The sequence below is a fragment of the Pholcus phalangioides genome, unplaced genomic scaffold (assembly GCF_987345545.1).
Source record: "Pholcus phalangioides strain wild (caught in Gottingen) unplaced genomic scaffold, Ppha-v1.0 ptg000015l_1, whole genome shotgun sequence".
Lineage (NCBI taxonomy): Eukaryota > Metazoa > Arthropoda > Arachnida > Araneae > Pholcidae > Pholcus > Pholcus phalangioides.
This window is the reverse complement of record NW_028301608.1, coordinates 111254775-111270810: the sequence shown is the minus strand read 5'-3', so window position 1 is coordinate 111270810 and position 16036 is coordinate 111254775. Positions and strand designations below refer to the sequence as shown.

At 40.2% G+C, this 16036-nt stretch overlaps 1 protein-coding gene across 2 annotated transcripts in view; it reads right to left on the bottom strand.

Moving 5' to 3' along the window:
• Helz (Helicase with zinc finger) overlaps positions 1-1375 on the bottom strand; it is a 50136-nt gene extending 48761 nt beyond the window's left edge. The window contains exon 1 of one of the 2 annotated variants that reach the window (XM_089245162.1): positions 1027-1375. The gene's annotated coding sequence lies outside the window, so the exon portion shown is untranslated. The remainder of the gene's footprint in view (positions 1-1026) is intronic. The other variant, XM_089245161.1, reaches the window with a different exon arrangement.
• Between the last annotated feature and the right edge of the window lie 14661 nt (positions 1376-16036).

The following is a 16036-nucleotide window of genomic DNA, read 5'->3' as shown; positions in this document are numbered from 1 at the left end:
AAAAAAGTGACCCAGGACAAGTGCTTATGACTTAATAAAGGAGGGACCAGATTAATGACTGATCAAAAGAGTGACCTAGAGTGCAAGGAATCAGGACAGTGAGTAACCAACAGAGCCCTACAATGTGTGCAACCATGTAAATGACCAAAAGAGCGTGCGAACATGGGAGTGACAAAAAAAAATCTGACCTACAGAAAAAATACAATCAGTGAACAACCAAATGATTGACTACGAAAGTGTGCAAGCATGTGAGTGACCAAACTAACTATGGAAGACCATGTAAATGGCCAAATGAGTGACCTAGAGAGCGAGAAACCAAGTGAGTGAGTGACCAAAAATGACAGACTGTGTGAGCACAAAGTGACCAAAAGACAGACCAATAGAACGTGGAATCTGGTCAGTGAACAACGAAGAAAGTGTGCAAGCATGTGAGCGACCAAATATTTAATTATAGACAGCTGTGCATTTAACGAAGCAGGGGCAATTCAAACAAGGTGGTGAATGTGAATTTGAGGAATGAGTGTCTAAGAAAATTAGCAAGAAAGACAGAAAAGGGAGGGAAAAACATGAATCCACTTATGGGTGCACACGCCCACTAACATAAATATTGCACAATTTTTCCTTCAGGTTAACACAAACAGGTGTAATATGAGTCAAGGGATATTAAAATTTCCAAAAAAAATCACACACAAAAATCATTTTTCAAAGTGTAAACATATATTTTATACACATAACAGCTCATGCCTACGAATATTAGTATATTCACCTATAGTAATATTTTGTCTTTGAGTGTGTGAATATATAATGACACTGAGAAGGGATTACTCACCACCAACAATTTCACAATTCAAACAGAGAGGAAAAACAAACAATTCAAAACCCATACCTTACATTTTCCTTCAACAAAAACAAATAAAGCTAAAGCACATTGTAAACAATTAATGATAAATGACTATGGGGTGTATGAGTAATAAATTAGTTACTTTCAAAAACAATTCGTCAATTCATTTTTTTAAATGAGCTCACCTTTTATTATTATGGAAGGAAATATCTCGGTGGTTTTTAGTTTGTTTTTTGAGAGAAAGAGGGAGGTGTTTTTTTTTTCTCTTTAACCAAGGAGAGTTAAAGACCCTTTCGTCAAAACCGATTCCGCTCTAAAAAAACAAACATAATAATAACAACAACAACAACTCGCGACCGTCATTTCGCTCGACTCTAACTCAATTTCAGTTGAATATTTAGTTTTTTTAAAAACAATTATTAAAACAACAACAACAACGAAAGAAAAACAAAAAAAACTTAATCCTCAGTTAAATTTTCAAACTGAAAAAACTGACGGCAAGTCAAAGCAAACCAAAGAAATTTCTCATTCCGCGAACTGTTGCCACTTGAGTAGTTATAAAAAGACCTTTTAATAACTTTCCCCTTTAATTTTTTTTTTAACCATTATTATTTTTTATAAATGCTACACGCACGCACTTCATCATATTAATTTATTTTAAATAGTTTTATTGTCTCAAAAAATATTTTTTTTACTTGAATTTTTCTTGAGTTATTCATTTTTTTTTATATTTAAACTTTGCATTTTTTTTCTTTTCTCTGGTGGAGGGAATGAGAACTGTTCATCTAGCTGTACTACCATCTGGCCATCTCTCCACTGGCGATCAGGGACGAGATACCTCGGTCGAACTGGGAATTCATTGGGAAATTCAATATACAGGGTGATTCAGAAAAGATGAGAAAAACTTCAAGAGGTGGTAGTACACACCAATACTAACAATTGCTATCAAAGAATGCATGATCTAACATGAAACGCAAACGCGCTAGCACGTTTCGAAACGGCCGCTCCGCAAACGTTAAAACGGCATTCCTGTAAAAATTTATCGGGAGGACAAGAACACCATGCATGCAAATATAACCTGGGGAAGAAGACGAAACCGTAAGCAAATCTGCGTTACGGTGAATAAAAGGCACTGACTCCAGCCCTGTGAAATTATTCAAGCTTGCAACCGTTCTAACATTTGTAACGTACGGGATAATGGTGCACTTTAGTAATACTGAAAAAGCAGCCACGTATTTCATTACGTGTGGTACTTCGCTTTGCAGCTCCATTTTATGTTAGACCATGCCTTCTTTGATGAAAAATTGTTTGTATTGGTGCACTATCACCTCTTAAAGTTTTTCCCATCTTTTCTGAATCCCCCCCCCCCGTATAAGTGCACTTTTATTCGAACACATTGCACTTTTTATTTGAACACTTTGCACTCATAATTTGACAAAAATAATAATAAATTCATTAATAATTATTTGATCTTATATTATTACGTTTTAATATCAATTCCTTTGTGTTGTTCTTTAAGACGTTTACTGTCGGATTGCTAGTCGGATAGGTTAAGAGGATCGTCCCCCCCTAACCAATACCTTCTAGAGCAGACTCTAGAAGGTATTGCCCTAACCCAGGGCCGAATTAACCATTAACTTAAAAACTTAACTTATTTGTGTAAAAAGAATCAAAATGTATCGAAAGAAAATACTTTTATATGTTACTAAATCTCAATATCTGTTAATTTAATATGCTGTTTTGAAGGTTAATAACTGCAAATTTCCAAGATTCCTTGTGCCCCTCGAAAGGTTGATTCTGTGTACGCTCTTGATGCACCCATAGGCAAAGCGATTATTCCGAGGCCCTCATCCAGCTAAAAATACCTGCCTTGCAACTCGCATATTTACTCTCAAAAATTGTTACAAGAGTCTGATTGACACCCCTTTCAGCAAATTCCCGAAGCGTGCCCGGGTGGTCCCATGCATTGAGAAGACACCGAGTAAGCCAAATTCTACAGAATAAGGACATGTACCTAAAACGTGCAGATTCTACGGATATACTCGTTTATGGATCATAAGCGGATCAATCCTTTCAAGTATGTATTACGATTGCTCATTCAAGTATGTATTACGTCAGCATCGAGGGGGGGGGGGGGGGGGGGTATCGGATTTGCTGACTTTTGATGACAAGGGGGAGAGCAACCTTTGAAGGTTGCTTAGGGGCCGTTCAAGTATTACGTAAGCAAATTTTTAGCTATTTTTGACCCCCTCCCACACCTTGTCAGCAAAATTTCGTCATCAGCTCTGCCCCTCTGAATCATATTTTCATAAGGGGTGGTTGATGACGTAAGCATTATCCAAACCCCCCTCCCACCTTGTCATCAAAAGTCAGCAAATCGGAAACCCCCCCCCCTCATCGATGATGACGTAATATTTGAACGGCCCCTTACGTCATCAACCACCCCTTTTTGAAGATATGAAATATTCTAAGCTGCTGACGAAATTTTGCTGACGGGAGGGGGGGGGGGAGGTTAAAAATGGCTGAAAATCTACTTACGTAATACTTGAATGTCCCCTGTATAGTTTGATCCACCATAGAAGCAAAAGAAATGCTATCAGATATCAAGATTGTAAACAAACTCGAAAATGTATCAGAAAGAAGAGGTATCTGATGATGGTGATTCACACAAAATAAGGTACAGTAGAGCCTCAATAATTCGAGTCCCGAAAAATCGAGATTCCGGACAATCCAAACTATATACCTTTATATGTTAGATTTTTTCTAAATTCTTTCCCGAAAAAAAGCTCACTCTTTCTGTTTTTTTTTTCTTGCCAAGAACATATTTTGTTTCATTTTATATAGGAATGCCAGTAGTTTTAGTTTGAAGAGGACTCGCCCCGTATCTCCATCCATGGCTCAAGGGAGAGGGGGGGGGGAATGATCTTTATGCTAGGGTCTCGGGTGGGAAATCAGGCAAGAATTTTTCAGAGGTTCCTATATCGTGAATTTTTTGTGTAAAAAAATATTTTCATATCGGGTCCCCAGCTCTGGAAGCCCCTGCAAGAGGACATGAACAATGGCGTCGGAGCCGGGGGTGCTGTGGGTGCTCGAGCACCCACGGAAGTTTGTAAAACAGGTCCGAGCACCCACAGAATTGATTCAGAAATCGAAATTTCCCGCATGGAACTCAAGACGAGTTCCACAGGTTCGAAACACTTCCGACGCTCCTGGACATGAATCTTGGCAGTCCTAATCTGATGAATTAAGTCAGGGAATCAAGAATTAAAAAGGTAGGAGTAAGAGTAAATACGAATACGTATGTGTCTAAAGGAAACAAACTACACTGGTGTAAGAAATTAAGAGAATTCGCAGACTTGGTCGATTATCTCTAGAACTACTGTACCGATTTTAATGAAATTTGATATGTACATACATTGATACAATACAAAACAAATAACCATTCAATAATTGTAATGCACACGCATTATCGTGCGTAACACTCGTTGGAGTCGGAAGGTATGAAACAGCGGTTGCAGAATAAACAAAAAAATGGGTTAATAGATGGGTTAATAGGGGGTATGGTCCCCTCTTACAGATATACAGGTCTCGCAGCGTGATTTCATACTTGAAATAAAGCAGTTTATCATTTCCTGTGGCAGTTGGTCCCACTCGTTCAGCAACGCTGTTTTCATTCCCTGGATGGTTCCCGGAGGGGGGTTGTGAGTTGCAATTGCCCTCCCCAGAGTGTCCCAGACATGCTCTATAGGGTTAAGGTCTGGAGATCTGGCTGGCCAATCCATCCGGCGAATATCCTCACTCTCTAGAAAATCGTCGAGCAGAAGAGCTCTATGTGGTCTCGCGTTTATCGTCCATTAAAATGAACTCAGGGCCAACTGAATTTCATGAAAAGAACTGAACTGAATGTAAAACCCCTGCTTCTAGACAAAAATGTAAATATTGTACGTCAAATACGTAAGCGTACACGTGTGTGTAGGCGGAGCCAGTAGAGAAACAGGCTTTATAAGCGCGCGTAAGTTAAGACGCATTTCGTTCGCTAGCACACCTCGGCGAATTTCTTGGTGTTATTTTGCAGCAATCGGTTAATTTCAAATTGTAACAGTAAAAATTAGTAACCACCAACGTTTGAGGAGGCGAATTGTGGAGAGGCTAGAAGTAGGCCAATCTCAAGTCCAGATTTGTAGAGACTTCAATTTAACGCCCAGCGTCGTGTGTAACTTATGGAAACAAATCCAGGATACCGGATCCATCGAGAGAAAGCCAGGTCAAGTCCGTCCAAGAGCCACTACGGCCACCAGTGTAGCAGAATTTAATCAGGTGACCCTGAGATGGACCTTGTGTTTTCTTAATTTTTTAGTACACAATTATGAATGGTATATTTACCGTAAAATATAAAAAGTATCTGGGAATATTTGGCAAATTCAAGAACAGTGACAATAACATTGACTTTCCTTTCTTTTGCTTTGCTCAATTCTAACAAATAAGGTAAATTTAGTAGAATTCTTCATTAAGAAAAATATTGAATCAAGCAAAATTTTAATGGGAAAGCTACAGAAATGTAACTTTGTAATTTTGAAAGTCAGAATTATGTCAATCACTGAAACAAAAAATTTGTTGAACAATAGAGAGGCTTGATGCTTCTTCTCCACTAAAAGTAGAAGCAGGTGTATTATGTAGCATTTAGTTTTGAAAATGTCATCAAAGACCAGAAAAAGTGGGATGTGAGAGAATCTTTCAAATAAATGAAGCGCGTGCCTAGAAATATTCATATCATTTTCTGACTTAAATATTATTTATTCTTCTGAAGTATAAAATTTCATTGAACGTTTCTTCTTTTTTCAAGATTTAGTAAAATATACTTACAAGTGTGAAAGGGGACACCAAAATTGCTTAAGTGCTTAGGACCTTCAAGCGTTTTAATCCGGCCCTACCCTTGTTCTGAAATTCATTCACACAAGAGCCCGTCGCCCCCGCGTGATAGCGCGAGCAGACAAACTAAAAGCGAAATGATGAATTAATCAGCAGTTAATCGATAATTTTGTTTTTATTATGTCATAATTGACGATTGGTAATAACGATAATTACTCGTTGCAAAAACTCCGTTAGTATAATCATTATAATTAATTAATTATTTCACTTTTATTATGTTATAATCAATTGATGATTAGGTACACTGGTGTTCAAAAACTAAGGACGAGTTCTCGACCTCAATTCTCTTTCATCCGTAAAGATCTTTACGGATGAAAGCAAATTTCTGACAAGCGATTCCGGACGCATACACATCTGGAGACAGCGGGGAACGCGCAATAACCCCTCTTACGTTATCGAAAGGAACCGGTTTGGAGGTGGCGGAGTTCTCGTCCTAAAATTTATGTCCCACGAGAGCTTGCTTGGGGACGCTGGGTAAGATAATTGAAGTTAAAGATATAAGTCTTTGTCAGGATCCGCGGTCGTCTCGGGCCTCGGGGAAGCAATAATTTTTATGGCTTTCAATACAAAGGCAGCGGAACGAGCGTCTTCCTTTGAAATGACCGAACAAGTACGGATTACTTCACGCCGGCTGTGGTTTTTGCGGTTTATGTCCAACAAAGACTTATTATCTTTAGACTTTTATTAACTTTAATTATCTTACCCAGCGTCCACTAGTAAGCTCTCGTGTGACATAAGCTTAAAGGGGCCTACACACGTTCAGTTATGCCTGCACAGGTATAACTGCGCAGGCATAACTGAACGGTCCGATGCATCCACACCATTCAGTTATACCTGTGCAGGCGAAGCTTCTGGAACCGGTTCTAGGCAATCTGGGGGGATATTTTCATTCTTCGATCTCTGTCTTCGCGGTCTGTTGATCAGTTCGGATTTTTCATAGTCTATAAAGTTCGGAATTTTCTAGTATGATTTCCACAGATGATGCTTTGGGTGTAGTTGGATTGGTTATGGCACTGAAAGTTATTAACTCAAAAAAAAAGAAAAAAACGGGTAACGTGGTACAAAGATTGGTTTAAAAAAAAGGCAACAATATTCGCACGTTAAATTATTACAGGAATTGAGATTTGCAGCAAAAGATTGGCATAATTTTCTCAGAATGGATCAAGATTCCTATACTCAAAGCTTTTTTTTTTTCAATTCCTTTCGGAAATTGCTTCGCAAACTGTTTATTTTTTAACAACACTATCTCTGTTCGCTAGAGGATCTATTTCTCTCATTTTCCACACCAATCTCTCATAACTATCATCTTTCTTAATTTTGTTATGGTAATCTTTAGTTTTCACCTGCCACAAGCATTTCTTACTCCTATACATTTCAATGAATTCTTCCAAACATTCGCGCTGCCCGTTTCGAAGATCACTCGTCATTATAAACCTCGAGTCGTGAAAACTGATTATTAACTGAACTCTGAACTAAACTCTGGTGGAGTGTTGAAATCGGTGTTTCCCAAAGTAGGACTATTCAAGCTATGAATGGACACAAGGGGGTGATGGGGGGGGGGGGGGAGACGAGAGGAAAACATCAGTTTTCGAAAACTCAGACCATTTTACCAAGGAAGCCTTTGTAAATATGGGCCTTGGGCAAAAAAGAAAAGAAAACTAATATTGCACACAGAAATTCGTACTTGTTTCATCAGAGCTAAAGTGTTTCTTTCTCCCTTTGAATGTGCGCTGTACATTCCAGATGCATTGTTACTGTAAATTGATCGGTAAAGCCTACTGTCACTGATCGCCACACCATCTGAAGTCTTGCATCCCCGAGGGCTGGTTTTACTAATGAATATTGTCATTATTCGAGCCATTTCCCTCCAACCCCCACAAAGATGTGATTGGGATCAGGATTCTGGTTTCAGAGCCCGAGATGATTCCAATCATTCTTTTTTCCCACGTTAAAAAATTCACTATAGTGGCGGCTCGGCAAAGAGAATAGCCTCTGTGGCCTGCGTCAGGATGTGGGTGGGGAGGGGGGTTACGCCCAAGAGCCGCGACGCACACTTTGAGGAAGACTGCTGTAACGGAAGATGTTTGTTCAATGTACACCATAAGTACAATAATGTATTTTGATGTTACTAAAACCTCTCATAATGACCGATTTTCATGACTTAAGTAAAAGGCACTACTGCCTACTCATGCTTATCAAGAATGCTATCCATATCTACAGTGATTATGTCAATACGTATAGGCAATAAAAGAGAAATTTTGGTATTACAATCGACGCCCGATATAACGACCCCTTCGTCCCATCGAGAATGGACGTTATATTTGGAGCAAGGTCGTAGCGAGGGGGAGACTTGGGGTTGTGGTCGGGCCTGATTGGGACGGTCGTTATATAAGTAAAACATAAAACATTTGGGACTTACCCTACCAGTCTTTGTCGCTATAACGTGAATGATCGCTATAACGTGAAGTTCTCATAACGAGCGTCTACTGTATCTTCGAAAACAAGCATCGTTTCTCCTCTGAATATACAGATAGGGGATACATGCTCCTTCAGCATCGTATGATAGTATTTTCTTTTCGCGATAGCGTCGATTTAAAAAAAATAATTCTTTTGACTTCAAAATGTTTACGGTAACTTACGTAGTGTTTTTCCTTGAAAGAAAACTGCATTTTCACGCGACCTCTTACGATTAATTCAACTCAATTAAAAAATTGACTTATTATGAAGCATAGCATGTATATTAATAGTATTACTCAATGATATAATTATGTTATCAACCGTATATCTCTCTCAACGAATTTTTCGATTGTTTTCTTACGTTTAACTAGCGTAATTTCATCTGAATTTTTTTCTTTCAATGTTTGAGCTGAAAGTTGAAATTCGTTGCAATCTGACGAGATGTGTCCAAAAAACAAATTCAATGAGATTCATTAAATGTAAAAGAAAATAATAAATTACAGTGATTTTTGTCCTGTTGATGCTTGCTGGTTTTCGGTCAAGAAAGGAGTAGGAATCCTGCGTTTGAAATTGCAAACAATTGCAAACATTAACTGACTCGTATAAACACCTGCTTGATTTCTAAAGGAAGTACATGTGAAAGAATACTAAAATAATCTGATGTCACGGGGCCCCTAAAATCTCCAAGAACCCTGGTTAAAAACCTCTTCTCTAAATAATCAATGAACAATTAATAGTTATAGCACATTATTTGAATATAGAGTTTGTGTGTTTCGGTGCATAATTTCGGGCAAATTTATTGAAAAGAGTGATTTCAGAAACAAAATTGCGAATTTTAACAATGGTCGAAATATTTCTAAAATTTTATTTCGATTTTTTTTATTTGATATGAAATTGCAAGAAAATATCGTGAAAATTACGCCATTAGAAATATTTCTTCTAATTAAATGGAATCCCTCTCCAAAACAAGTTATTCAGTCGTTCTATTACATTATCAGTGAAAAAAGAAGAGGGAAGAAAGAGAGAGAAGGGCGAATATAAGAAAGCGGGAAAAAAAAACTGCGCAGTTATACCTGATGGCCCATACAAACGCTCAGTTATACCTGCGCAGGCATAACTGCACAGTTATACCGAATCGAAAAACCATTCCCTTCAGGTCGCCTGTGCAGGTCAACTGACGGCCCCTACACACGCTCAGTTATGCCTGCACAGTTGGCCTGTACAGGCATAACTGCGCAGGTATAACTGAGCGTGTGTAGGGCCCTTAAGGCGCACAAGGCGCCTAAGTGCTTGGTACCCGTATAACTTCCAAGGCAAAGCGCTTGAAGAGAGAGAAACTAACTCACCTTGTTCCAAGGTGGTTCAGTCACTGTTTCTCGCTATTCTACAGACGTTCTCCTTCGTCACGTGCGTCTTTTTAAAGGTGCTATGGGTCCTCAGTTCCTCTTCATGGGCCACAATGCTACACCAGCCGCCAGCAACGATTCCGGAGCTGCGATTGGTGCTACAACAGGAATGGGCAGCAATGCCTCAACAGCTCGTTGACAACCTTGTACTCAGCATGGGGACATGATGTAAATCCTGCATAGCAGTCAGGGGTGATCATATACCCTACTAAAGGCTGGATTTTCCTTGCTAGTCACTGGTCTCAGTTTAGACGTTTCAGTCTTCTGTCCAATTGTGATCGAAGCTAATTTTTCAATGAAGTTCTTTTTTATCCTTTGGAAAGCTTTGTTTACTTTTCCCATGTTCTTAGTCTTGGGGATCTTATGGTATTATTTTTGTCGACTTGGAACTTTTTTGCACAACGTTACATTAGAAAAACCGTCTCGTCCTTAATTTTCGCACCTGAAGTCCGGTTGATTCCCTCTCAAATTCATTTCAGCTCTTTCTGTTTTCTTAACCTCTTTTCTCATCATTGCGTCACTTCATTGTAACCTCATGAACAGGAGTTGGTTTATTTCCCTTCCCATTCACCCTAGTATAGTTTTCCAACTTAAGCCAGGGCCGTAACTAGGATTTCTGCCGCCCGGGGCAAACATTATTTTGCCACACCTACAACTTTAAAATGCGATAATTTTATAATGGTGTGCTTTGTTCCCACCTAAAATTGCCACCCCCGAAATTTTTCCGCACGGGGCAGTTGCCCCCTACTCTTCTCTAGTTACGGCCCTGCTTAAGCGGAACGGTTATTTCTATTTATTATTATTATTTTTTACCTTTGACCATAGACTTATCATATCCCAATTGCATTACTGATATATATTAATCTTTTATGCCTCGAATTCATGAATCGATTTTCGTCGTTCTCACTTAATCAATCTTAACAGCGCATTGCATTGTTTTTCTCAAATTATTTAAGGGGGGGGGGCAGAGCTCAGCCTCCTCACAAAATGTATTGGGGAGATCAAATGCTCTAAGCTCTTAGGTTCTGGTGCCCATGACTTCAAACAAATGCTGAGAGTCATAAAAATAACTAAATATTCACATTTTCATTGAATCACTGTATTCTACGCTATTCGCATGTGGTATGCTGTGCAGTTGAGTGATCAATGGTATTCTTAACTCCTTAACGATTAGGAACACGATATCTCGTACATGCGTTAGTACAGTGATTCCCAACGTGGGCGTTAACGCCTCCTGGGGGCGATGGAATGTTCCAGGGGGGCGGTAGAAGCTACGAGTATAACATAGGACTTTGTGGGTTAGATTGCGTTGGGGGCGATGGGACAAAAAACGTTGGTAAACTATGCGTTAGTAGAAGAATTTCATTCAGCTCTCCTCGTTTTTTTTTCCTTTTCACTTCTTTCTCATCATCGTGAATCTTTATGGTAACCCTAGGAGCGGAAGTGCCCCCTCCTCTATTTCTATACTACTGTGTGTGTTCAGTGATTTCTCCCCACAAATAATAAATCTTTCACACACATCAGGGAGAAAAAACTAATACTCAGGAGAGGATGAGAAAAAGAGGGTAAGGGTGAAAGAGAAATTACCTGCATTTTTTTTTCTCCTTCTATTTCTAACATGCGAACAAGGAAACCGATTTTTTCAGGTTTATCGCCGATATTTCTCACGTACAGATCATCCAAATATATTGCCAAAAGAATGTACGTGAAACGGTTACGGAAAGATATTTTTTTTTCTGCATGTTATACCCAGGTGAACTCGGAAAGAAAAGTCTTCTGGCGTCTGCAGGGAATCGAACCCCGGTCCTCTTGCTTTCCGAGCAAGTGCGCGACCATATACCCTACTTCTTTCTTTCAAACCGAGCACAACCCCGGTCTATCGCCAGGGGCAATTTACTGCCGGAATGGTGCATGTGTACCTAACAGTCTGCGTGCGTATCTAGTGTCGTGTCTGAAGATATTTCAGACACGAATATAAATCGTGAGTGGCGAACCATAGGCGTAACGATTGAATATTTGTACCGATGCGAGGCTGTTGTTCTCTGTGGGTGAGACTTTTTAACGGGGAGATCGGTTTACTCAGTAGCGGATTAAAGTCGGTTGAGGGGCCCGGGCACAAGAGAAAATATTGGGCTCCTTGAATTAGAAAAAAGTGTAAAGTTTGAGTTTTTCGGGGGCCCTTCAGAAGTCGGGGCCCCGGGTGCGGCCGCCGTTAAATCCGCCTCTGTTCGTAAACGCGCCTAGAAGTTGAGAACCACAAAATATAACTTCACGGATCACCATTGTGGTGCCAGTGGTGTTCGAACCCCACCGTTGCCGCAGTGGTTGATCGGCTGAAGTTGGTTTCCTGTGGCTCCCAAGTTCGAGCCGCAAATGTGAGCCGATCTCCCCATTGAAAAGTCTCGCGACAGAGAGCAAAAGGCCTACAACCATAAAATTATTCAATCATTACACTTCAGTCATAGTTAGAAAAACTGATGGCAAATGGCAGCACTATACAGAAACAAACTTCACGCCAGGTTTCACTACACGCAAAATCCAACATGTACCAATTCGTTAGAGGTTCCGCAGAGGAATATGGACGACGTATGGTTTATTAGTAGTAGTGGTGTTCAAACCCGGGTCCTCGCCCGCCACCACGATCACTCGACCATTACAGTGGCGATATAGCCCACATTACTAGAGACCATAGGCGTAAAGTTTTGCTAATATTGGACGGGCAACTCAAACCCAATATTTATATAGCTTATTATGGAGATGGTGGCTATAATGTTGGGGGGTGGGACTCGGGTTCATGAGCCAGATACAAGTTCACTCCTATGCTAGAGACCTGGCCTGCTTTCTTTATCTAATGGTATAACTGATATCGCATTTGTCCAGATTGCAATAGGACTGGAAGCCGATCTCCCCGTTAAAAAGTCTCGCCACAGAGAGCAACAGACCTACAAACAGTACAAATATTCAGTCACGACACATCACTCACTTCACTTCTGAGATATAGATGGCAGCACTGAAAAATCATACACAACACTAGATACGCACTCAGACTGTTAGGTACACACAATTACACTTCCGGCACAACTAACTAGTAGAAAATTTCCTATGGCGATGGACCTGAGATAGTGCTGGGTTGAAAAAAAAAAAAAAATAGGACTGGAGTTCGATACCCGGCAGACACCAGAAGATTTTTCCTTTCCGAGTTCCTCTCGGCATAACATCCAGAAAAAAAGTCTCTTCTCTTGATATTGGGCTGGGAAAAAAATCATTTTAAAATTAAATTGACCTTCTTAGGTGCAATTACGAGACATCTCATTTTACTTAATGCTTTGTATTTTGGAATCACGAGAATCTCGCCTGCTTAAAACCCTTTTCTTCCGGCAATAACGAGCCCAGAGAGATGGACCTCTTTCTCGGTCCATTTGTTTTCGCAGTTTGGAGATTTTTGGTGGTGAAAGCACTACGTAACCTCCTCCTCCTAACAAGAACATGGCCCGCCGCTCTGTCTCAACGAAGAGATATAAGCAGGTGGTCAGAGGCCATGCTTGTAAAACTATGTATAATCTGCACAAAATTAGAAAAAAAAAGTCTTCTTGAAAAATTTTCAATATTCTACACAGGGTTCGGTTTGCGGATCAGTGAAATTTATAAAACCGTGAAAAGGGTTAAGATAGAAATTATAAAATGAATAAATAAGAACCCTATAAGACGTAGATGTGTTGGTGTGAATTTTATCAGTCGTTGTAATCGATTTGTGGAAGAAAACACTCACATCGAAATTGGAAAAACCGCAGAAAACCAACTGCAACTGACCACCACTGTGCCAGTAGTACAACGATAGCGCCCGAGTGGCGTGTTGGTGAGATGCTCGTCTACCACCGTGAAGGTTGCTGTCGCGGTCCCAGGTTCAAACCCGAGGGAGGATAAAAATAAGATATTTTCACTAAAGTGCTTGCAACCCCCGATAGATAGCGCCTTCATTTCCAACCCATCTCATTAATGGCAGTAAATTGCAATATAGTGATATGGCCAGAGTTGGTGTTTGGTGAAGTAGTAGTAGAACGGCATCGTCAGCATATCGGACCAGTACTGGTACGACGTTGGCACGTCGAATGAATATAGAATGTCCAAAACGTGTTCGGAAAATTCACAGACACTTAATCGAATGCAACTTTTAAACGTTTTCAACATTACACGAGGGCGCCAAAACACGTCCTTGCCGCAGCTGACCAAGCATCTATAGTTGCGGCCCCGATATCTGAAATTTTTTCATATTCGAAAGGAGAGGTCCCCCCCCCCCCCAGATCCCTTCAACTCATGATGGGCGACGTTGTTACGGCGTTTACATCGTTGCTTCACATTCACAAACAACATGTCTAACACATGCTAGCATTAGGTGGCCGGATCTTGGAAACCAAACCAAAACGTCGGAGCCATTAATGATTACCTGTCATTACTATGATGGCAAAAGCTGTATGGCATGTGGCGCTTATGGTCGTATGAAATGAATCGCGTTCGCAAAAAATGGATGGAGATGTCATCGACATGGCTGTAAGTTTTAACGTGAATACATCTCCTAAATCTTGTTAGGCACGATGCGCACTGGTGCGATACTGCACGCGACTTGACACGTTAAAAACTCTATTTTCAGGTTTTTTTATTCAATCTGCGTCGAGTTGCTGCTGCATCGCTCAGGGCTGCAATTAGATGCTTGGTCAGTCGAGGCAAGCATACATTTTTGAGCCCCTTATAATGTTAAAATGTGAAATTTGCGTTCACCCCGGTCAGGTGCCCGGGCACAGAATCCACTTACCCCCTCCTAGATACGGCCCTAGTATCTCTCGTAGTCCAGTCGTGTAGTCATCATGCTGGACTCTCATCCTGAGGATCTGATTTCGAACCCCCGTTGACAGCACAGTGGTGGTCGGGTGAAGTTGGTTTTCTGCAATTTTCCAACTTCGAGGCGTGAATGCAAGCCGGTCTCCCATTTTTAAAAAGTCTCTCTTTGGAGGGCAGGCAGACCTACCACATGATACTTACATGACATAAAAAATTTACTATCTTCACTTCAAAATATGGAAGACAGATGAACACACATCAGCAAGAACACGAAACGTGCTCAACTCTCACAGCATAACTACGTTATATTATTTATGCTGTGCATAATATTTAGTGAGTGTGGGGCCGCACATACACTCAGAACACCCATTCTGGCATGTACCGAAATTCGTTAGAAATTCCGCAGAGAAATACAGTATGTGCGTACGGTTAAGTCGTAGTAGTACTATCGCGCCAGTGTGCACACTACCTACAACGTAATACGACCTGTTTCGTCTGGTAACAAAAAACTGGAGTCATATATTGTGGGATTTGGCCGGGGCCGTAGCGTGAGTTTTCGATGCCCCGGGACAGACTTTTTCCTGGAGGCCCCCCCTCCCCTGAAAGGGTTACGTTCAGGAGGAAGGCTTTGGTCTCCTTCCATTTTGCAGATTACCTAAAACAAGAAACTGCTAAAATTTCTGCGAAATATGCAAAATAAGTGTATTACGGGCTTGGATATTGGGCTCAACGAATTCTATCTTCATATTCAAATATTTATTGAGCATAAAAGGACTTCTCAGCAAAAGAGTGCCACAAGCATATAGTACTAAAACCGGGAAAGGTGTGAGCACTAATGAGATATCGTTGGATTTTTCTTTACGTCATAAAAAATAATCATTATGTACATTTTGAAGACGTCATCTAGGTGCTACTTCATGACGAGCTTCAAACGTCAAATAATCACCTTTTCATTACTATACACTCGATAATGGCATTTGCAGCCATCTCCCAAAGTATTTGTATGTTTCGTGGGTCTTAAATTACGAAAATTTTATGCATTTATCCTAGATTTCATAACTTCTTGTCATCGGGGCCGCAACTAGAGAAATTTCGTTTTAGCCGTGGCAAGCCCGCACTTTGGCGCTCCCTTATGTTAAGAGAAAGAGCAGTTGAAGGGTAAATTTGACACCATCTCTAATCCAGCGCCCGGGGTGCAGACCCACCTGACTCACCCCCTCCCTAGAGTTGCGGCCCTGCTTATCTCTCACACACTAATTACTCGAATGTTAATTTTAAACATTTTTTTTTTTGCAAAATACAGTACTTCTATACTATTTGAACATTTTTACAGATATACGTAGTACAGTTATTAGTGCACGGATTTGAAATCAATATAACTTTAAGCTTGGGAAAACGTTGACTTAAACCAGAATTACACAATAAAAGTTTGATAAAATATCCTTTACAAAAGTTGACAAAAAACAAAGAATAAGCCTATCTGTTACGTTTGCTCGAATGTAACCGATGCACATATTTTTTCATTTTTCAAGTTTTATAAAAGAGCTTTTATCAAACTTTATAGTGT